This window comes from Sus scrofa, chromosome 10 (assembly GCF_054392235.1).
Source record: "Sus scrofa isolate SSC_HxYL_T2T_F1_AM1 chromosome 10, Sscrofa_HxYL_maternal_Yorkshire_Landrace_v2.0, whole genome shotgun sequence".
Lineage (NCBI taxonomy): Eukaryota > Metazoa > Chordata > Mammalia > Artiodactyla > Suidae > Sus > Sus scrofa.
Window position 1 is genome coordinate 30,986,881 of NC_139392.1, and position 24,402 is coordinate 31,011,282.

Genomic DNA, 24,402 nt, shown 5'->3' on the forward strand with positions numbered 1-24,402 from the left:
GGGTAACTGTGAAATAAACCATAAAAACAGGTTGCAGTTTTCTTTCTACTATAGATCAATTTGGTTACCATGATGAAGATTCCATGATCAGCCTTTGCTAATTTGTTTCTAAATTCAGAGGGGATGATAACAAAGCAGAAATATAATTAATGAAGTGTTTGCATAACATCAAAGCCTAAGGGCAGTAGTACCTTTGGATAGTTAAGTCCCAATGTGCCTGGTAAAATAAAAAGCCACCAGCCTATTGTTCAGGTACTCAAGCCCTCCTTATCTCAGGTAGGTTTCAAGGTCCTAATTTAAGGTTCAGAGTAAAATTTTCCTTTCTGGCAGGGGAGAGAGAGAGAGTTTGGTGACTGAATATTCATCAAAATTGGTATTTAATGGCTAGAGATGATATTTTCTTCTCAGAACAGGAAGAATCTGTCAGAACTTATTAACATCCTCAATAATATTTATTTATTTTATTTTGCTCTTGGTTCATGGGATCAGCTTCCCTATTTGTTATTGGAAAATGTATATATTAAGTTAAGGTATATTTTGTTTTGTTTTATCGGAAAACTAGTGTAGGTATCACATTAAAATAAAAACATGTAAAATTCATTTTCAGGTAGACCATTTGCATATATACTTAGGTCGAAGGAAAATGTCCACTACTTACATTCTATTCTCTTATACATTAAATATATGTACACATGCAAATATATGATACAGGTGAAAATTCACACAATCACAATGGAAAGAAGTCTATGCATCTTAGAAGCATTTATTGCTGTTCACTTCATTTTTATTTTATAATATAAAAAACTATTTAAAATTTAAGGTGATGCCAATGTGTATGGTAAATTCTGTTGTTTGAATTTCTTTTTTTTTTTCCTTTATTTATTTATTTATTTTTTTGTCTTTTGTCTTTTTTGTTGTTGTTGCTATTTCTTGGGCCGCTCCCACGGCATATGGAGGTTCCCAGGCTAGGGGTTGAATTGGAGCTGTAGCCACCGGCCTACGCCAGAGCCACAGCAATGCGGGATCCGAGCCGCGTCTGCAACCTACACCACAGCTCAGGGCAACGCCGGATCGTTAACCCACTGAGCAAGGGCAGGGACTGAACCCGCAACCTCATGGTTCTTAGCCGGATTCGTTAACCACTGTGCCACGATGGGAACTCCTGTTGTTTGAATTTCTCTTAGCTCTTATCTTCCACTAGTAAAGGGATTCATCTTTTGACAATATCAACTCCACAAAGAGGTAATAAGTATTGCAGAAAACTGAATAATATACTTCTAGAAAACAGGTCAATAGTGCATATTTCATGTCTCAACAAATACTATAATACAACATAAACTAAAACCAGTGAAATATATGATTTTTTTTATTTAGCACTGGTCAGTCACTATTTCTGGAATTACGCAAAGACTCTTACCCCAATCATGTCTTTGAGAAACAAAAATTGTAAACATTTTGTGTATCCATGTGAATGTTTTCATGTAGACAAAATTATTAGTTCTATAACTTAAGAGCCTAGTGTCTCTCTCACTGGTGTCCCTTCCATATTATTTTGAAGGGGAAAATAAAGTTAAATCCATCCACATTTACTCCCTGAGTTAAGGCAAGTAAAGCTAGTGAAGAGTTGTAGAAATTAACATATCTCATGAATGACATCTAGATTTAGATAAAAATTTCTCAACTTTCTTCCTCAGATAATTTTTGCTATTGGGGAATAGAGAACAAAACCTCTTTAAATAGTGGATGCATAACAGAATAAATTTATGAGTTTAAAAATACACTTAAAAACAAAATCATGTTCTCCTTTATGATATTTTGTATATGTACAGGAATGTTACACATACATGTGTCATCTTCTCAGAAGTTTGGACCAGAACAGAGGAGAATGGATAGAGGGAATTGCTCCAACTTCACTGAATTCACTTTCTTGGGAATTACTAATAACATGGAGAACAAAGTGACCCTTTTTTTACTACATTTCTACTCATTTACCTCATGAATCTTCTGTCAAACCTTGGAATGATCACTTTAATTTGAATGGATCCCCAGCTGCACATACTCGTACTTTTTCCTCAGCCACCTCTCCTCCTGTGACCTCTGGTATTCTTACAGCAATTGAGCCCAAGATGCCTGTGGACCTATTTGCCAAGAACAAGTCAATCCCCTTCTATGGCTGTGCTCTGCAATTTATGGTCTTCTGTATCTTTGCAGATTCTGAGAGTCTACCACTGGCAGTGATGGTTTATGAACAGTACAAGGCCATCAGCAAACCCCTTGCTATACACAGTCAGCATGTACAGCAGAGTGTGCTCCCTGCTCATGGCTGGGGTTTACATGGTGGGAATGGCAGATGATTTGACACACACAACAGTAGCGTTCCACTTATGCTTCTGTGGGTCTAATGAGATAAACCATTTCTTTTATGATTTACCTCCACTTTTCCTCCTTTCCTGCTCTGATATACAGGTTAATGAGTTGGCATTATTCACTGTTTTTGGCTTCATTGAATTGAGTACTATTTTAGGAGTCCTTGTCTCTTATTGCTATATTATTCAATAGAGAGATTGGCAGTTTTGAGGGCCTGGACAGTGGAGGAAATGGAAGATGTTTCTCAACGTACATACATTTTCTGCTATTTGATGAATAAATTCTGGAGCTCTAATGTATAGGGTGATTCTGGTTAAAAATGCTTCACTGTAAACTTGAAATTTGCTAGAATATTATATCTTAACTGTGCTCGCCACACACACACACCAAATGTAACTATGGGAATCAATGCATTTTTAAAGTGACTTTATTGCAATAATCATTTCACAATGTATACATATATCAAATCTTCAGGTTGTATACCTTATACATGATATTTGTCAATTTTGTCTGAATGAACTTTGGAAATAAAAGGAGAAAAGAAGGTTGTGAGGGCCAATGGAATAAACTTTGGTTAGGTACATCACTGTGCCACTATTATCAGTTATCAATTCTTCTGCCCCTTCCTCCACGATGATTTCCTCCCATAAATAATTCTTCTTCTCAGCCAGGATTGAAAGACTCTTTTTCTTTTTGTGGATCATAATCATCTATGTAAAGCATGATTTTATTTCATCCTGTCTGTGAGCATTCTTTGCTAAAGGACTGAGCATTCTATTCCTATTATTCAAAACACTCCATGTTGTCTGGAGCACAATAGGAAAGTAAACAAATATATAATAAATTAAAATATCAGATAACACTTTTGAGTGTCCCTTATATCAGCAGCAAGGTACATAAAATGGTGTGGATACTAAAATACTGGATCAGTAAAGATATGAATATTAATTACACTAGGAGTAAGGAGCTATAATTCTTGGTGTTTGAGTATTTTATATGCTTTTATTCTTATAAAATATTATATATGACCTTGCATTTATACATCTTCTTGGTGAGAATATCATTTCTTCTGTGATATTCCTCCTCTCCTACTGCTGTCTTTCTCAGACACACAGGTCAATGAGTTAGTGGTATTCACTGGATTTGGCTTAATTGAAGTGAGTACCATTTTAGGTTATATTATTCTGTCCATCTTGACAATCCACTCAGCTGTGGGAAGTTCAAAGCACTCTCCACCTGCACGAACCACCTAACTGCTGCGGCAATTTTCCAGGGAACGATACTCTTTGTGTATTTCAGGCTGAGTTCTTCCTACTCTCTAGATCAAGACGAAATGACCTCATTGCTTTACACCCTTGTGATTCCCATGTTAAACCCTCTGATTTACAGCTTAAGGAACAAGGGTGTGAAAGAGGCCCTGGAAAAACTGAAACCAAAAGGTGGTTTTAAGTGTTTATACTACACACACACATATACACATTGTGTTCATTGCATTTGATAAATTAATTTTCATGATTCAAGAAAAGAAATAATGTCTAAAATGCTTTAATTGATAAAATGCATATTTATTTTAAAGCCCAATCTTAATAAATGTTTCAATACCCCAAATATGTCATACTTCATTAGTTGTCTAGAATTTATATATATTGTTTCCTCTTTGTAGAGGCAACAATTATTATGTTGCCAATTTTTTTTGGTTCATTCTTTCATTCAAACCATAATTTGATATATTTAAATTTATTGTGGATTTACTAAGTGAACTTGGAACATTTAAGTGCTTTATATTAAACACTTAATACAAAATACATTAAGTTGTATCCATGCCAATGAATCTCATTATCTATTTGAAGTAACTCACATTAATTAAGTACTAAATAATTCATTGTAATCTCAATGTCATCATGAAGTAAATACAGTGGGTATTAAATCAAAGGAAAGTTTCCAAATCTAGAGTAAAAAGAGTCTTCATTGAATGGAGATTTTCATTCTCAAATGTAAAAAGATGCATGGTAGGATAGGAATATATAACAGGTAGGAGAGTTTGACAAATCAAGGGGTCTGGAGGTGGCCAAGCCTCCACTCTGGAGATAGATTTTTAGAAGTAATGAAGTTTTGAGGAAGGAAAAAAATTAATTCTACCCTCCTATGTTCTCTTGGCTGATCTAAAATTAAATTTATATGAGATAGCTTAACAAAAGAAAAAAAACGTTTTAATTATGTACATAGGAAGAATCCCTTAAACATGAGAGATTCCAAATACAGCAAAAATGAGGTATATATGTTATCTTTCACAAAAAATAAAGGGGTAGGGGTCTAAAAGTTAAAAGCGCAGGAGGCACTTCAAGGAAGACAATATAAACAAATGTTTCCTTGACTGTACAGAGACAATGAGGCATAGAGAGAAATTTAATTAACTTTGCTAAGTTCCTCCCTGTCTACACACCTAGTTCATATTATTATGTAGATATCTGTGGTAATATTTCCCTTCTTGGAACAGATCCTCTATCTAAATACTTTTAGGCAGTTAAGGGATAAGTAAAAAAAAAAATTCCTGAGTTGTCTGCTTCTTAAAAATATACAACTCAAAATAATCTTCATAAAAAGGAGGCATATTTTGGCATGGAAAATTTGGTCCCCTACAAAATCATGATTACAAAAACATGGATGGTCCTTTAGGGCATTATGCTAAGTAAAATAAGTAAGATAAAGAAAGAAAAATACCATATGTTTTCCATTGTATAAGGAATCTAAAAGAGTTGATCTCAAAGAAACAGAGTAGAATGGTGGTTACCAGGGGCTGGAGGACTGGGGCAAAGAAGATGGTGATGTTAATCAAATGGTGCATATTTTCTGTTGCAACATGAATAATTTCTGGGGATCTAATCCACAATGTGCTGACTATAGTTGACCATATTGTGTCATACACTTGAACTTTGCTAAGAAAGTGTACTTTATTTTATTCTATTCTATTTTTTAGTTATTATTTTTATTGAGAAGGTTTATAGGAAAAAATTAAATATTTAAAACCAAAGGCCAATTCTTAAGTCTCATTAGTTGTTTACTCCATTCATTTGTATTAAGCATACCTTTTATCTAATGTCTTAATAGCTTTATCAAAAAATGAGTCAAACCTGTGAAAACACCTGTGTACAGTCAACATCATTTTTATATATTTCTGTTCTGTGATGAAAAGATATTTTAAACACTCAATAGTTTATCAAAGGGCTAATTCTTGCATAAGCAGCATGTTTTGTTTTCAAATTCAGAGATTTAATATACTGACTAAGACAGTCAAATTTGAAAGACAAAATCAGTCTCATTCAGCAGTGGTCCATCCTTATGTTGATCATTTAGAATCCCAATTGGCCAATATTTAAAGTCTATTACCCCTGATTCCATGAATACATTAAATTTTTTAACATTGAAAATAATCCTTTTATCACTTTTGATAAATACTTTGTCAGATACCCACATCTACACATTATCTACATATTACCATCTTCTGGCATTACAGTGGGGACTTTTCCATAATTATAAAGGTGGCCAGATTTCCTCTATCAGGATTTTATATGGGCAAAAGCAGTCAATAAATGTCAATTCATTATTATAAGCCAAACGGGCTTGTACTGAACCCCAATCTTTCCCAAATTTTTGAAGTTTTGACGTGCTGATTTTGTTCTATCCTTAAGATAAAATGTATCTATCTACACACAGTGTCACAGAGTTAACACTAAAACTACAAATAGATGACATTTCCCAAGCAAAGCAGAGAACTATCTGTTCCTTCAGTGATTTCTTCCCTGAATTCTGACTTTCACTGCTCTGTCATACCATCTGGCTGAACACTGACATTTCATAGTTTTTAACTGTAAAGATACCTATTTATATTAATTTAAAAATTGATCTGGACAAAAGCAATAAAAAACTTTATATATAACAAATTTGTTTTTAAAAATACAAAAATAACATCTGTCACTCTTGTCGTGCTGACAATTTGACATATATACACTTGAAGGAGAAAAGTTCTGGTTCAGTCACCTGGACAGCTGAAGCTTGGGTATTTTTAATATGATGAACACACTGCCACCGAGTGTTCACACTGACAGATGTGTACTCAAAATATTTCATGTACTAAATACTGCAATAGTCTCTACATGTATAAATGCCAGTTATAATAGTTTCTGTTCTTCTGGATTAAAAATATGTCTTTTTTTTTGTCTTTTTTTTTTTTGCCATTTCTTGGGCCACTCCCATGGCATATGGAGGTTCCCAGGCTAGGGGTTGAATCAGAGCTGTAGCCACCAGCCTATGCCAGAGCCACAGCAACGTGGGACCTGAGACATGTCTGCAACCTACACCACTGCTCACAGCAATGCCGGATCCTTAACCCACTGAGGAACCTCATGGTTCCCATTGGGATTCATTAACTACTGAGCCACAACAGGAACTCCTAAAAGAATGTCTTAAGCTAACATTGAGCCCACCCTAAAAACTACAGTTCAAGAATCTGTAACCTTATATAAAGAAATCCAATGTACAAAATACAACTATAAAAGCAAGGGACACTTACTGCCATGCAAAAATTTAAACTAAAAACTGCAGAGAAATGCAATTTAAAATGGCACACTCAAATTATGTAACACTCAAGATTAAAAAGGTCAGCAGGAAGTTCTACCAACACAATGCTTGCAAGCATTTAGAAAAGGAAATACATTCTCTTTGCTGGTATAATGTTTTAAATCAGATCTTTAAATCCATGGGTACAAGTCAACTGTCTTTGTCCTCTTTCTCAAGAAATCAGCTCTTTTTCAGTTGTTTTTATGAACTGCTTTCTTTCAGTTAAGTCATAAGCAGGGTAATTTTCATATACCTCTTGGCAAATCTGCTTTATTGTGACTTCCTCCAAGTTAGCGCTGGCCGATAACTTCTTTACTGTTTCCTTTAACTCTTCATCTGTAGGAGGGTTCTTCAATTTTTTAATTAGAGGTTCATCATCTGAACTATCTTCTGATTCACTTTCTTTTTTGGAACTGATTTGATTCTTCTTGATGGTGCTGCTATCTGCCTTTTTAACATTAGCGCATTTTACGGATTTTTTACTTTTAGAAGTCGCTTTCTGTTTGGGTTTTTCTTTTTTGGGTGTCTTCTTTGGTGGCTCCTCTTCACTTTCTTTATCTGCCTCATCTGAAGACCCTTCCTTATTTTTCTTCTCGTCTTCTTCACTGCTGGATTCATCAGAAAGAATTTCAGGACATTTGGTTTGCTGAGCTTTCTTGGCCATTCCAGAACAATTCCATTCTTTTTTGTTGCCTTTGCTAGAGGTTTTTTTTTTTTTTTTTTTTTTTTTAAGATTTTGGCAATGGTTTGCCAGAAGGCTCTGGATGCATTAAGAAATTCAAGATCTTTTTCACCAGTTCACTATTTACACCTGATCTTTCCAAATCAAGAACTTTTCAGATACTCTTTAACATGGCATTTCTAATTTTTTTTGACATTTCTTCCTTCTTTTTATATTAGATACTTCCTTTTCCAAATGGAAAACCACTGAACTGACCCATATTCTTCTTTAATGAGGACACTGTGCCTGGTCTGTTATAAAGCAGCTTATGTAGATTTCTAAGCTCATCTGTTTTCTTCTTACTCAGAAAAAAATGTATCCTTTCAATTTCACAAAGTTTCTGCCCCTTCCCTTGTGCAATTGTAAATAGCTCTCTTTGTAAGAAAGAGACCTGCATTGTCAACCTCTCTACTTTTTACTTTTCCCTCTTGTTTTCCATGATTAGACTCCTTTCATTCTCTTCCTCCTCCTCATAGTCCTCATCCTCCTCTTCACTTTCCTCTCTTGGCCTGGCATTTTGGGCTCTTTCTCAGACACGGGCTGGGTGCGGGTTCCCTCTCCCTCTGCAGCAGGGCCTGAGGAGGACATGTTGTGGACTACGGGTCCCAGGTGCCATGGGCCTGGCACTCGAGGACTCAGAAAGACGCCTGGAGTCGGTGGTGGCAGGTGCCTCTGAGAGGGCTGCTTGCTTGCCTGATGCTCGTGCTCTCTGCTGCCCAGAATCAGCAAGATTTTCAAAAAAAAGAAAGTGTATTTTAAATGTTCTCAACACAATGAAAATAAAAAGGAAATTAGGTGAGGTAATCAATCTGTTTTTTAACCTTATATTAGCAACTTTTTCACAGACTATACATATACCAAAAAATATATTGTACAGCTCAAGGAAACTGAATGTTTTCAATTGCATCTCAATAAAACTGGGGAGCAAAAAGAAGGAAAAACAATTCCAATGGTTATGTTATAAACAGCAATGGAAAGTGCCTTGGCAAAATATACCATGGTGTTTTAATTACAACAATCAACTCCTTTATTACCCTTCTAGGAAAATTTACTTCCCTTCTTTCTCCTTCTGTAACTTATTTAAATGCTCCTTTTTTTTTTTTTTTGGTAATTTCTAATAAACCAACTCCTTTACGCATTATTTTAATAACACCTTATATACTAAATTTCTGACTTTGATATGAGATTGTGAGCATTTTTGCACAATGATTGGACATCCCATTTCTGTTATCCAAAGCACTGCATATTGTCTGGAACAAAACATTGGAAAACAAACAATTGAATAATAAATTTAAAACACCAGCTAACATTTTTGAAATGTCTGTCAGAAGTTAGTAACACAATTATGTATGTATAATTTTGACATACTTATACAGCTTGGATATAGAAATATATACATATATATACACACACCTAATATAGATTTTATATAATTTACGTATTTTACAATGTATACACATATTTTATGTCTTTTAAGAAAATACATAAAATGTTTCTGAATATTAAGGTAATTGATCTTAAAAACTTGCATAATAATTACACTAGAATTAAAGAGCATTCATCTATGTATTTTCTTAATATCTGTATTTCTTCTGCCTCTGCTCTAGTTTCTGATGATTAAAACACTGAATCAACTTGTTAAGATACATAGATATACCCATATATTTGAAGGATGAAATAAGACTCAGATCATTTTAAATTACACACTACAGTTTTAGACACTAAAATCTACCAAATGTCTTAGATTTTCTAGCTGCCATTTTTAAACACCCTGGTGTGAAAACATTTCAGAAAGGAAATAACTCCCAAGAAGCTCTTCTGTTTTTCAAGGGAGCATTTATATGACACTGTAACCTATCATTAGGTATCATACTGGAAAGAAACTATGAATAATACATATTTTTATAGCAGGCTTTAAGCGTTTCCACCTATACCATATACAATCAATTAACCAATATGCTTTAAATCATGTACATTTTAGGGGTTTTAGGCTATCAACTCATTGTTGTAAACACCTATGTTTGCCCATGTCTTATCCTAGAACATATATAAATAAGTGGTATTCCCCAATTCCAATAAATCTTTATGTACCAAAGTTTCCTGAGGGCATATATTAAAAACTAGTATGTCCCAATTCCAATAAAACTGTATGCACCATAGTTTGCTGACACCTGCCCTAGATTTGATAAATTCCTTCATGGTAAACCTGTGGTTGGAAAACTACACAGCAATGAAGATGAATAAAATACTTCCACATGCAACAATTTGGAGAAATCTCACAAACATACTACTGAGTACAATGAGCAAGAAAAAAATGGAAAAAAATGCAATTTGATTCCTATACACATCACAAAATTACAAACTAACCTATCATGTTGGACATCAACTTGCGATCAGTCTATGGGAAATTTCTGAGATGTTAGTCATTGTTCATTTTTTGGCCTGGTTCTAGTTGAAGGGACAATTTTCATTTCTGAAATCTTATTTACAGTGTACTTTATCAAATGAATATTTTATATATGTGTATTACACTCTAAATAGATTTTGAAAAGCATAGTTTTTCCCTTATGAGTTAAATATGCATTTCTCTATATAAATTTCCCTCTTTCCACTAAAATAATATAAAAAAGCCAAAGATGTATGAATAATTGTATATAAACCAGAATGTGGATGAAATAAATGTGTATATATTAATATCAAGGAACATAATGCCTCTTCAGAATATTTTATATGTAAATATACTTATTAAGATCTCATTTTGTTTGGAAATAAGGCAAGGAAATATGGTTATCTCTATGCATGGTGACTTGAGTTAAAATTTTCATTTTATTTTTTTTTAAGGGCCACACCCATGGCATATGGAGGTTCCCAGGCTAGGGGTCTAATCAGAGCTACAGCGGCCAGCCTATGCCACAGCCATAGCAATGCAGGATATGAGCCATGTCTGCAATCTACAACACAGCTCCTGGCAACACTGGATCCTCAACCCACTGAGCCAGGCCAGGAATCAAACCGACACCCTCATGGATATTAGTTGGTTTTGTTACCACTGAGCCAATATGGGAAGTCCTTTTTTTCCCCTGAGAACCAAATATTGAAAAACCCAGGGACTAGACACAGACATAGATATAAACTCTACGTTATTCCAGAGACAAACAACACCAAGTGGGCAGATAGAGACACAGCCAAGAAAAACCACAAGTTCAGTCACAAATACTAAAATTTCTGGAATGGATATTCATTTTTTTTAATTTGTATTAGTTACTTTACGATGTTCTGTCAATTTTTGCTATATGGCAAAGTGACCCAGTTACACATATACATACATTCTTTTCTCACATTATCCTCTATCATGTTCCATCGCATGATTTGATTTAGTTCTCTGTGCTACATGGTGGGATCTCATTGCTGATCCATTCTAAATATGATAGTTTGCATCTACAAACTCCCAACTCCCAGTCCATACCACTTCCTCCCTCTCGCACTTGGCAACCACAAGTCTGTTCTCCCTGTCCCTGAGTTAGTTTCTCTTCTGTAGAAAGCTTCATTTGTGCCATATACAAGTGATATCATATGGTATTTGTCTTTCTTTCTCTTTTTGACTTACTTCACCTAGTATGAGAATCTTTAGTTCCATTCATCTTGCTGCAAATGAGATTATTTTGTTCTTTTTGTGGCTGAGTGGTATTCCATTGTGTATAGATACCATATCTTAATCCATTCATATGTTGATGGACAATTAGGTTGTTTCTGGATGGGATTTTCTTATTTTTTTTTTTTTTCCTAGTCATTTTCTTCTTTTCATGAAAATAAATAATGTTACCTCTATTAAATAAACTTGCATCAAATATTATGGAGAACATATTTATTAATTACATATTTTTTACCACATAGTGAATTAGGGAAGACTTTAGACGTATAAGTGCTTAGTGCTATTGAACAAAACTGATATACCCTCTTCTATGGATTCAAAAAAGCAACACAGTATTGGCTATTTTCTATTTGAGAAAACTTTTCTTCAGTTAAAAACAGATACATGTTGTGAATTCCTGCTTTAGTACTGTGGGTTAAGAATCCAACTGCTGCTGATCGGAACTGCAGGTTTGATCCCTGGCATGGTTCAGTATATCGCATGCGCAGCTTGGATTCTATTCTATTCCTGGCCCCAGAACATCCATATGCCAGGGTATAAGTTATTTTTTGTAATATAGGCATGAACTCAAAATAAATGTTTTTTAGTGTTACTATATTTAATACATGTTTACCAATTTTAAAAGTAATCATTATCTGTTAAACTATAGTTGTAAATGATATTTGATATTGATATTTGATATTTATTCAATAGAATGTGTGATATTTATTCAAGAGAATGTATATATATGTATATTTATTCAAGAGAATGTGTGATATTTATTCAAGAGAATGTATATATATTTCCTGAATGGTATATTGTGTGTACCATAAAGGGATGACTATAAACATTATCCCTGCCAATTATTAAGCAGAATCAAAGGAATACAACATTGGAATATAACAGTTACATACATAAACCACATACCAAGAACTACCACCCTGTCTCCTTCACCTCAGTTCAACATTGTATCCATGCACATAAAAAACAAATTCACAAAAATGTATATAGGATACATGCACATATACACACACATTCATATAGTTTCTCAAAAGCGAAGACACAGCTTGCTGACATTATTTTTCTTCCAATGCCAAATGATAAAATTGCAAACTGTGTACAGATCAGTGGTATAGGAGTAATTTTTTCTCCAAACCCTCCTCAAGCTGTTAGTTTACTACTTGAATGTAATGAATCTAAACTGCTCTTACTGAAGTTCTCTTGTAGTACAGTGGGTTAAGGGTCTGGCGTTGTTACTGCTGTGGCACAGTTTCAATTCCTGTCCTGGGAACTTCCACATTCCATGGGTGCTGCCACATAAATAAATAAATAAATAAATAAATAAATAAATAAAATAAAATAAAAGATTGTTAAGGGAAATTAAATTCATGTATTCTTATTTATATAAATATTTTGTTTTTGACTCACTAAACAGAAAGGAAATTATAAGATGAGTCATACTAAGCATTTAATACTCATGAGTAAACCAATACTCTAAAAGTGAAGAGATAGCACAGGCATAAAGTAAGAACATGTCCCATTTTCCATCTCTAAAGCTTGTTTGTTAGTGGAATACAGGTATTTTCTCAAACCACACCTGTATTAACTATGAACGTAATTTAAGAGTTGAGAATAGTCACTGATTTTTTAAACTATTGGCCTTTCATGCATTGCTTTTGACATTGTTCATAGACTCTTAGGACAGGGAACATTCCTAAATGATGTGGGGAAGGGGAACATTTCATAAAGGAAGAAATAAAATAAATACAATGAAATAAAGGGAAGAAAATATAAATTACTATGTGGGGAGATTTTTCATGTTTCATTGGATTTCTGCTTTGACTAGATGTAGATATAATAAACTGTGCAGCTTAAAATAAAAAATAATTTGTGGTTTTCTTCCTGTCAGATCAAAGTCTTGACAATAGTGAAGAAATAAAGCTCAATTTTGCTAAAGCCATTGCTATATTTTCCAAGGGGAAATAGAGCACAGAAAATATAATTAATCACATATTAGCATACATTGAACCAGAGGGTGGAAGCTTCAGTTGTTTAGGTACCAAATGCTACCTAGTAAGATAAAATGCCACTTGTTTACTTTTTTGCCCTCAGTACCAAGTAGAGAATGACCTGCTCAGGTAAGTTCCTGATTTTCCAAATATAAGAATATAGGAGAAAATAGTTACATTAAAAATGAGACTTGTAAATTACTCATTTTGTGTCTACCTTTTCAATTTAATAAACTCATCAATTTAATGGTCAAAAAATATTTTCTTACTGGAACTGGAAAAATATGTCTCAATTTATTAGTATGTATAAAATGATTGATTTAATTATATTTTAAATCTAGATTCAAAGGAAAGCCTTTACTCTTTTACACCAGATTGGTATATATTTGAGTTTAAGGGTTTTTTTTTAATATTTGATTTTAGAAACAATTAAGGTACCACATTATAAATAGCCATATTTGCAAATTCAACTCCATGAAAACTACATGCCACATACATTCAAGTTTAAAAAAAAAAATCAGACATTTTTTTTTATTTTTCTTTTTTTATTTGTTTGTCTTTTTAGGGCCCCACCCATGGTGTATGGAGTCCAATCGGAGCTGTAGACACTGGCCTACACCACAGCCACAGCAATGCCAGATCCAAATCTTGTCTGAGACCTACACCACAGCTCACAACAATGCTGGATCCTTAACCCACTGAGCAGGGCAAGGGATTGAATCTGAGTCCATATGGATCCTAGCTAGATTTGTCTTCCACTGAGCAAGTATGAGAACTCTTTTTTTTTATTAAAGTATAATTGATTTACATTATGCTAAAATGTGCTATACAGCAAAGTGACCCAGTCATACATACATATACATTCTTTTTCTTGTATTAGCTTTCTTGTCTATCCCAAGAGGCTGAATATAGTTTCCTGTGCTATACAGTAGGACCTCATTGCTTATCCATTCTAAATGTTACAGTTTGCATCTACTAACCCCAAACTCCCAGTCTATCACACTGCCTCCACCAGCTTGGCAACTGCAAGTCTGTTCCCTATGTCTGTGAGTCTGTTTCTGTTTTGTATACAGGTTCATTTGTGCCATATTTTAGATTCCCCATATAAGTGATATATCCATCACTGACATTCTTATTCTTCTATCAACAGAGACATGCGTACATGCAAACACAACAGATACAAGTACACACACACATATGTATATCAGAAACACTTATTTTCCCTCATACTATTTTCACTTTTTTAAAATATAAAGTCTTTGAAATTAAAGATATGTAAATGTGTGTGTTAAATTCTGTTGTTTGCATTTTTTTTAAAAAAAATTACTTTTCTTTGCCAGATGAAGAAATGCATCCTTTGGCACAGGACCACTCCACAGAGACTTAATGAGTACATTGGCAAAGCAATAATATATATTTCTAGAGTAAAGTTCAATAATGCTTACTTCATGTCTCACCAAATTCTAAGGATAACTTAGAGCAAGACCAGTAACATAATCATCTTCATTATCAGTCACTTGTAGGCTCCTGGTTTCTAGAACTAAGAGAAAAGCATTTTTTTTCCAGCTCTTTTATTCCTTTTAACGTCTTAATAAAAGAAGATTCCTCAAACTTTAAAAAAATCCTTTGAAAAATACACAGTTTCAGATTATTTACATAACATATGAGTACAAGTTCCAATATCGTACATTGTCATGTTAACAGATACAGTGGGAAGGAATGATGTAAATTACTGCCTTTTGGATGGGTAACAGATACATTTTCATTTTCCAACTACTTTGTGCTTATTTTACTGATACATAAACTGTTAGGCACCTGAGAGGTTGGAAGTCTTCTGAACACCTTCTATTGAATTATTTTCAGAACTTACTACATTTTAAATCTCTTTATGTTTACTTCATCCATTACTAAAGATACGTTTATTGTCATTACCTTAAACATTCAAATATTGATCACATGTATTGTTATTGGGTACACAGATCCAAAAATCAAACCTAAAACTATGTAGCCAAGTGTATAGGATGTATACTCAAATCCAGGTAATTCCTTAGTGCTTTGTGAACAACCTAAATTCTATTAAAGAGAAGTGGCAATTCTTCAGTTTCCATGTTCTCAAATATTTTTGTATGTATTTTAAAAATGACAATAATTGGAATAATTTCTGCCATAAATTAATCAAGAAACCTAAGTTAAAAAATTCTAAATTATAGTTTTATTTGTATTTAAAAATACACTGGAAATTTTGCTTATGCTCATGATGAAGCTTATTTGCAATGCACATTACTTAAATTTTGATGACACAATTTGTTCTGACAATACCTTTTTCAAGCTGAACACCAAAATAAGGGAATGCCCATAGATTTCCACTTGCTCTACCTTGCTGATGATCTATGTTGCTTCCTTGCTAATGATGATGGATGAGTTTCATCTGCCTTTTAGCACCTGAACAGTTTGCCAACCATGATGATAGTATCTGTAAGCTGATGCAGCTGTGGTTAAAGAGGTAAAACACCACAGGATCTGAAGATAAATGCTGTCAGCATAGCTGAAAACTGGAGCTGCCAAAAAAGCTGCCATCAATATTAACTGGACCTCTGTGCTTACCTTGGTGATGAAGGTTGGTTTTAACCTGGCAGTGGTGTAACAAGGATTGAAATACTTAGAAAACGTTTGCATTGTTGGAAGTGTTCAATATCTGACATAAAAAAGCAGCAGCATTCACAATCCTATATCTCTCAAAATTACCATATAAGTGTAACCAGAATATGATCTTCATAGGTCAAGCTAATATGTAAGACACTGGTAAATATTTGAACAGCAAGTGGAAGAAGCGCATGTCCCAAAGCTGATTTTTGATTGGCCCAGTCTCAAGCAATAAATCCATCCAACAAATGAGTTAAAGCAAAAATTCCTGGTGCAATATTAAAATTTTCTTAGATAGTCAAATAGCCCAAAGCTGGAGGCAAGCCAATTCTCATCATTGTCAACATATTTAGGATTGTCCATGGGTTTTCATACAGGCTGTGATGAGGGCACTGGCAGGATCGTACCTACAGCTACGGACCTTGGCCACTATATCCTCTCAGGCATGGATGGGCACAGCCACCAGTGCCCCACCAGGCAGCCCAGGCAGCTGGATGTGGGAGGCAGAAGGGTCCCCTGCCTGTGCCCCTTGTCTGGCCTCGCTCCACTAGGTGCTGGACACTGGTGAGGCTAACTGTCTCTGTGACCAAGCCACAGAGAGTGGCAGGATCTCAGAAGCTTGGGGCACCAGCCAGCTGCTTCCCCATTGACCCCCCACTCCCCACACCTACAATTTCAGAGGATATCACCTCCTCCATGCTCCAGAAAAGCATTTTCAACCAAAGGTTAATTTAACTGTTTTTTGAGAAACATAACAATGGTAATCATTTTTTTTTTTTTGGTGTCCATGTGAATATTTTCAAACATAGAAAATGCTCAGTCTTATATCTTATAGCCTGGTATCTAACACTGGTGTCTCTTTCATGGTATTTTGTATGTAGAATGAGACACACATTCATTCAATTATACTTCTAGAGATAAAAAACCTTCCAGAAAAATGAAAAGTTCATAGAAAATTTTATACACCATGATGACATTCAGACTTAGATTAAAGGTTTTCAATGCATGTCGCAGTTTCTTACTTGTTCATTTGTTTTTATTAAGTAGATTATATTGCTTCTCTGAAAGAGTGGGTATATGGCTGAATACTTTTCTGCATGTAAAAAGACAGTTACAGAAAGAAATTGTGTTCTGCTTTACAGCTATTTTGTAGAGGTTCGGGCATTTGCCTATCCTTTTCTTGATCATTTTGTCCAAAATTTAGATGAGACAAAAAGGTAAAAATGGAAAAATAAAATTTCTCCTCTGTGACTGAATTCATTTTTATTGGGAATCACCAGTACTCCAGGGATGAAAGTGACCCTGTTTACCCTGTTCCTACTTATTTATCTCGTTAACCTTCAGGCAAATCTTGGAATGATCATTTTAATAAGAATGGATTCCCAGCTGTGTGTACCAATGTCTTTTTCCCCAGTCACTTTCCTGTGACCTTAGCTATTCCACAGCTATTGGACCCAAAAGGCTTTTTGACCTTTTGGCCAAGAACAAGTCAATCCCCTTCTTTGGCTGTACTCAGCAATTCCTGATTTCTTGCACCTTTGCAGATTCTGAGTGTCTACTGCTGGCAGTGATGGAGGGCCTATGATCCATACAAGGCCATTAGCAAACTCTTCCTCTATGCAGTCAGCACGTGTCCAGCAGAGTGTGCTCCCTGCTCAAGGCAGGTATTTACATGGAGGCGATGGCAGACTCTTTGATATACACAACATTAACATTCAGCTTGTGCTTCTGTACATCTAATGAGAGTAACCACTTCTTCTGTGAAATCCCATTTGAAATTTATTCTTGGAGTTCCCATCATGGTTCAGTGGTTAACAAATCCAACTAGGAACCATGAGGTTACAGATTAGATCCCTGGTCTTGCTCAGTGGGTTAAGGATCTGGTGTTGCCATGAGCTATGGTGTAGGTCACAGATGTGGCTCAGATCCCACATTGCTGTAGATCTGGTGTAGGCCTGCAGCTACAGCTCCAATTAGACCCCTAACCTGGGAACCTCCATATGCCACAGGAGTGGCCCTAGAAAAATCAAAAAGACAAAAAAATGTAATTTATTCTCTTAGGAAATTTTATCTATCATCTAGGTGCTATATTGAGCAGCATGGCAGGAGTGAGACTGATTCAGATTAAAGTTCAAGCAAAGATGGGTATCAGTCTCAGAGGTATAAAGATACCACCTAGTGCCACATTACACTCTGGAGTAATATAAAATATGATATGATATATGATACAATATAATATGACATACTGGGCATTTTTGTGTACACAATTTTTTCCTAGGGCTAATAATATATAATAATAAAATACTGACATTTCTATAATCTAATGATGAACAGACTTTCCTTTTGGAAAATATTTTTGATGTGCAATCTACAAGTAGAAAATACTTAAATCATAACTATACGAATTTACATTTTTGAAAATAATTACCCTGTAGTCAAGATCTAGATCAAGAAGTAAACATTTCAAGAATCAACAAATTCTTCTGTATGCTCCCTCCTAACCTGCTGGTCTCTTACCACCAAGAAGTAGGTATTTCTTAACTTTTATTATAATAAACTAGTTTTGTGTGTTTTTGAACCACACATAAGTGGATGCCTATGGCAGGTACCATTTCATTCAACCACATATTTGTTCATTCCATCTCTGTTGTCACATGCCGTTACAGTACATTATTCTTGGTGCTATATAATAATTCTTTGTGCAAATATATCATTATTTTTTATCCACTTTAATGTTAATAGACAGTTGAGTATTTTTTTTTCCTCTTTTGTATTACTGGTAATGCTAGTAATTCTTTTACATGTCTTTAGTTAGAGATACACACTCATTAATCTTGTGTGTATGAACAGGGTTTGAAAATGTATGTATACACATGTGTGTATAAAATTTAGATTTAGTAAATATCATCATACTTGTTTCCAAAGAAGTATGAAAATCCACACTTCAGCTTTCACGTTTTCAATGAGAGAGTGTTCTGGCTATTCCACATCCTAAACAATGGTTAATACTGTCTGTCATTTTGATTTTACTCATTAGGTAAAGTACATGATTTCTCTCCTAGTGAAAAATTTAGATATCCATTTTTTTAAATGTCGCTTAAAACCAAAGAGCAGAACAGAAGAATAGTTAAATGACTTCATCTTGATGGTTTAAAGGCTCCTGAAACTTCTGCTATTTTTCTGTCACCATTACTGCTTCAATTTCTGGTCAAATTGATCTAATATAGTCCTTTAGTAGATAGATATATTCCAAACTATTTTTTTTAATCTCCCCAAAGATAGAAGTAAATGTGTGCATTGATAGGACCAAATCAGTATAGGACTATCCAGTTCAAACCTTTCTTTAAACAGAACAGAAATATGCAAAACCTAAAATTTGAGAGTTAGGAGGGTGCATATAGAAGGCTTTGTTAATTCTGGAAATTTTTACTTTGACCGTCTCCTGACTAGGGGGGAAATTTTTTTGAAAATGTTTATAAATGTAGTTATTACTTAATTCCCTATGTACATTACATATAAAAAATATTTCCATAAGCAGTCTGTTCAGTATTAGATTACATGAAACTTCAGAATTTTATTATTATACATTGTTATCCCTAGCAGATTTTTATACACAAAACCCTATATTTTTATATTTTAAAATACAAGTAATGTATTTATATTGTGACTTTTATAGATTAGTGAATAATTCTCTCTCATTATTAAAAATGCAAGGATATCTTATTTAATCCTTGAACACACCTAAGGTTTTTTTCCAGCAACAAGGAGTCTTAAGGTACCGAGTTTTCATTGGTATCTTTATCATGCCTGAACTTACACACATTGGCCACTCAACTATTTTCTAAAAGTGGGTATTTATAAGTAGACAGTTGCCTATAAAGTTTCCATATCTTATCACAGTGGCAGAGGGGAAGTTGTGCAGACAGATTTTTTCTTTCTCAATTGCTTGTCTCTGATGTGTTAATTCCAGCTCTATGATTTTCTTCCATGATGTAAGAAAGCCAACTTAAGTTAAATGTAAAACCCTTTAGGGAGTTAATTATCCAATTTTCAATAATAATGTAGTCATTACAGCTCTTTCCCTCATGGTGGAGGGAAGTTATACTAAAAGTTCTGCAGGGGAGGTCATGTTTAGGAAGCTAAATTAGGTCTTGTCTGAAAAGAGTGAAACCCAAAGAGATTTATCACCCCAGGAGACAGAGAAGCACCTGATGGGAAAAGGAGTTTGGAAAAGAATCATAATAAAGGAAGCAAGGACAAACTCCATCCTTCAAATATGTAACCAGAGAAGCAGATAATGGCAGTAAAGCTCTCCGGTGGTACAAACACATTAGCCCGTTCAGTTTAACATGTGACAAATTATTATAATTACTTACTTTGAGCTTGGCCTCAACAATATCTCCTATGACATTTAAATTAACTATATTTGTATAGACATCATCACTCAAATAATTGCAATAAGGCAAAAATCACTACATTACTAAGGCACCATTTACCATATATTAAAGAATATCTTATTGTAATGATGATAGCCTACAGTGTCATCTAATATTATAAGACCCTGAAAAAAATGTAGGTTTCTATCTAGTACCCAGTGAAGTTTCAGAAGAAAGACAACCCCTGGAGTATTTGTAGATGTACATTGGCTTACGCTTATCACTTCATAAATTACTTTGCACACACACACACACACAAATCTTGCATTTACCTGTTTCAAGGTGAAGAAATAAATTGATTACAATAAGGCAGAACACACAGTTGTAAAGCATTATTTTCTGTTACATTCAGCAGTAGATTTTAATGAACACATAGAAATGTATGCTTGTTGGAAGCCTGAAATGACTTGTATATTATAAATTATCATTCAGAACATGACCAAAAAAGAGAGTATCACCTAAGGCTGCCATGTTGCACAACTACAGGGGCAACATTTTCTTCATTTTCCTTGCTCCCTGGAATTGTGCAGTACAGTATTTATTTGATACATTTATACACTGGAATACAATTACCACCATTTCTTTAGCTAACACCTGCACCAGTTGGACATATAATTATTGTTTATTTTTAGTGGTGAAAACATTTAACAGCTAATCTCTTAGCAACTTTAAAGTATGTAATTCAGTACTGTAAATTTAATCTCAATGCTGTTTTTCTCATAACTGTGAGTTTTAACTCTTTAACCAACATCTCCTCAATTCTCCCACCCCCAGCTCCTAGTCATCACCATTCTCTACTGTGTTTCTATGTATACAATGTAGCTATTTTGGAAGCAGATTGGCTATCTTTTTGGAAAGTGTTTTCCCAACACATTTTTTAGGAGAAGATGGCCCTTGTTCCTACGAACTATTTTAGTAGATAGAACCTTCAAACGCTGTTTACTTCTTATTTTGCTGAACATCTACCAGCCATATATCAACAGAGATAGAGAACATTCACCAGCCTGACAACAGGGAAATGTTTAATAACACACATTTAGTGAGTCATTACTTGTGGAAATCTTATGCTAAAGATTGTAGGAAAGTACAAAGACACATTTAGGCAGACCTCAGACACCCTGAGGGTTCAGTACCAGACCACCACAATAAGGTAAATATTGCAATAAAAGGAGCTATACAATTTTTTTTTTTTGGTTCCCAGTGCATATGAAACTTAGATTTACACTACACTGTAGATTATTAAGTATGCAATAGAATTGTGTTTAAAAAAATGTACAAACCATAACTAAAAATTATTTTATAGGGATTCCCATTGGGGCCCAGTGGTAACAAACCCAACTCATGTCCATGAGGATGTGGTTTTGATCCCTGGCCTTACTCAGTGAGTTAAGGATCTGGTGTTGCTGGGAGCTGCAGTGTAGTTCACAGATATGGCTTGGATTTGGTGTTGCTGTGGATGTAGTGGAGGCCAGCAACTGCAGCTCAGATTCAACCCCTAGTCTTGGATTTTCCATATGCCACAGGTGTGGCCCTAAAAAGATTAAAAAAATAAATAAAAATAAAAATATAAAATTCTCCTTTCTGTGTCATGAGGGTATAAGATACTCATTTTACCAGAAACAGACTGTAGGACCAAGTAACAAACCTTGTTACTTCTTTACTAATTAGTACCCTGAGCCTAAAATATTTTTTCCTGTCAATTCCTCACAAATGTATTGTTTTCTTGTCCAAATGGAAACAAAAACCCCCTTCTTTGGTCACTTTGAATGTCATTATTTTTATGGAATTGTGGTAAGGGCCCGCCCAGAACAAAGGGAAGGCAACTTGCACAATCAGCATCTATGCAGGCATGCACGGCTCTGCTGTGGTATGATATAATCAGTATGCCTGTGCAACTTTGTAGCATAGACCATCCAACCAGAATTTACAGAATGTATGTTACCTTATAAAGGGAACAAAGTGTAAAGGAAAAAATAATGGAGGGCATATAAGACAGTGTCCCCATTGTGTTTGGGCCTCAGCCTCTGTATATGAATCCGCTGAGCCAGTACTGGCATGAATAAACACTGCTTCTTGGCAAAAAGCCTTGGTGTCCTGTCTCTCTGTACTGAAAACATTTCCTTCAAAAAGTCTTTCAAGTTGAGCAGCTTTTCCTTCAAGAAGAAGGCAGAAGAGGGCCTTGAGGCTGAGGGCATGGCCAGCACCTCTGCCAAAGGCAGCAAGGACAAGGCCGCCTGCAGTTGCCACAGCTACCTGCAGGACAGGTGCAGCCTCCAGGATGCAGGCAGCACAGCCTGGCAAGGAAGTGTGGTGGGGGTGGCGTGAGCTGCAGGAGGCCAATCCCCAGGAGGCCTCTATCCAGCACTGGAGGAACTGACTGCCAGTGAGGAGGCCAAGGCCACAGGGTAGCCCAGCAAGACTGAGGAGACCAAGACCAGCGAGGTGCCCTCTGCTGCAAGCCTGGTGCCCCCAACAGAGCAGGATGTGGCCCCATGGAGGAGGCAGCCGCAGCAGCTGTGTCAGCCTGCACAGCCCCCTCACACGAGGCCCAGCCCAAGTGCAGTCTAGAAGCCCCCCAGCAGAGGCAGCAGAGTAAAAGGGCTAGATTATTGTGAGGTAATCAAAGAACTTTTCTCCCCCCAGTTTGTTTGTTGGAGTGGCAGTACATGATACATACTGGTTTTGGAGAACTTGTCTATGACTGGGGATTGATTTTAAAGATGTCTTTTTGGGAGTTCCCATCGTGGCGCAGTGGTTAACGAATCCGACAAGGAACCATGAGATTGTGGGGTTGATCCTTGGCCTTGCTCAGTGGGTTAAGGATCCGGCATTGCCATGAGCTGTGGTGCAGGTTGCAGACGTGGCTCAGATCCTGAGTTTCTGTGGCTCTGGCATAGGCTGGTGGCTACAGCTCTGATTAGACCCCTAGCCTGTGAACCTCCATATGCCACAAGAAATGGCAAAAAGACAAAAAAAAAAGTCTTTTTTTTGTTTTACTTTTTTTAAAAGCAGTAAATTTTATTTCTCCCCTCCCCACAGATCCCATCTCAGATCTTCCTGTTACCACCATTCCAACAGGTTGAGGAGAGCTTAAATACTTTCCTTAGCCCTGCTTCTTGTTTATTTTTAGTTTTTGCATCAGTATTAGTGATTTTTGTATACTTTGCATCTTTATTCTAAAATGTAAAGTTTCTTCATCAGTCTATGGACAATGTGCCCGTATATGAAGGAGATGGGTTGGTCAAAAAGGGATATCAGATGAATTGATAGAGGCCATAATGGGGAAACTTAAGTGGTACATAATATTGTCAAGATAATGTATCACTAGAAATGGTGTAAAGGCTTAGCCTTTTTTTTAAAGAAAATTTATTACAATGTATTTTGTGAGGCCAGTTTACAACATTACAAGTCTTGACTAAGAAGGAAAGAAAGGAAAAAACAAAAGCAGTAACAAAAAAACTTACCAGTACCCATATTTTTAAATAGACCATAATCTTGGGAATTCATTTAAACCATAGGAACTCTTCACTTATCTCATGTGAGCTACCAGTCAGTGATTAATTACAATTACAAGCTGTATAGGTTTTATTGATTATTGCTTGTTTATGACCTTAAGGAAGTGTAATTATGTATTACGAGCCAGGTGTTTTTAACTGTGACCATTGTAAAAAAAAACAAATCTTGATATCCAGAAGCACATGAAGTTTGTGCTTTCCATTCCAACCTGCCGATTTTTATAAAACTGAAATCATCTTAGACATTTTAAAAACAAATTTAAATTCAACCAAGCTATGATAAGGGGAATGCTTACTGTTTATACTGTGGTATGTATTTGATTTCAGCAGACAATGCTTTCTTTTCCAGTTGCCTTTGAGAGTAAGGAATAAAATCTTCAGGAGCACTGGTTTTGTGTAGTATGTTGTCTATCATGTTTCGGTAAATACTGGAGAAGCTTTGACCAATTTGACATAGAGATGG

At 35.3% G+C, this 24,402-nt stretch overlaps 3 pseudogenes; 1 reads left to right on the plus strand and 2 right to left on the minus strand.

Annotated features, from left to right (window-relative positions):
• Window positions 1-1,885: 1,885 nt before the first annotated feature.
• LOC110258755 (olfactory receptor 5W2-like) lies at window positions 1,886-5,504 on the plus strand (annotated as a pseudogene).
• A 1,521-nt stretch (window positions 5,505-7,025) lies between these two features.
• Window positions 7,026-8,293, minus strand: LOC100511315 (protein DEK pseudogene; annotated as a pseudogene).
• Window positions 8,294-15,769: 7,476 nt separating this feature from the next.
• LOC146398917 (cardiolipin synthase (CMP-forming) pseudogene) lies at window positions 15,770-23,898 on the minus strand (annotated as a pseudogene).
• Window positions 23,899-24,402: the final 504 nt, after the last annotated feature.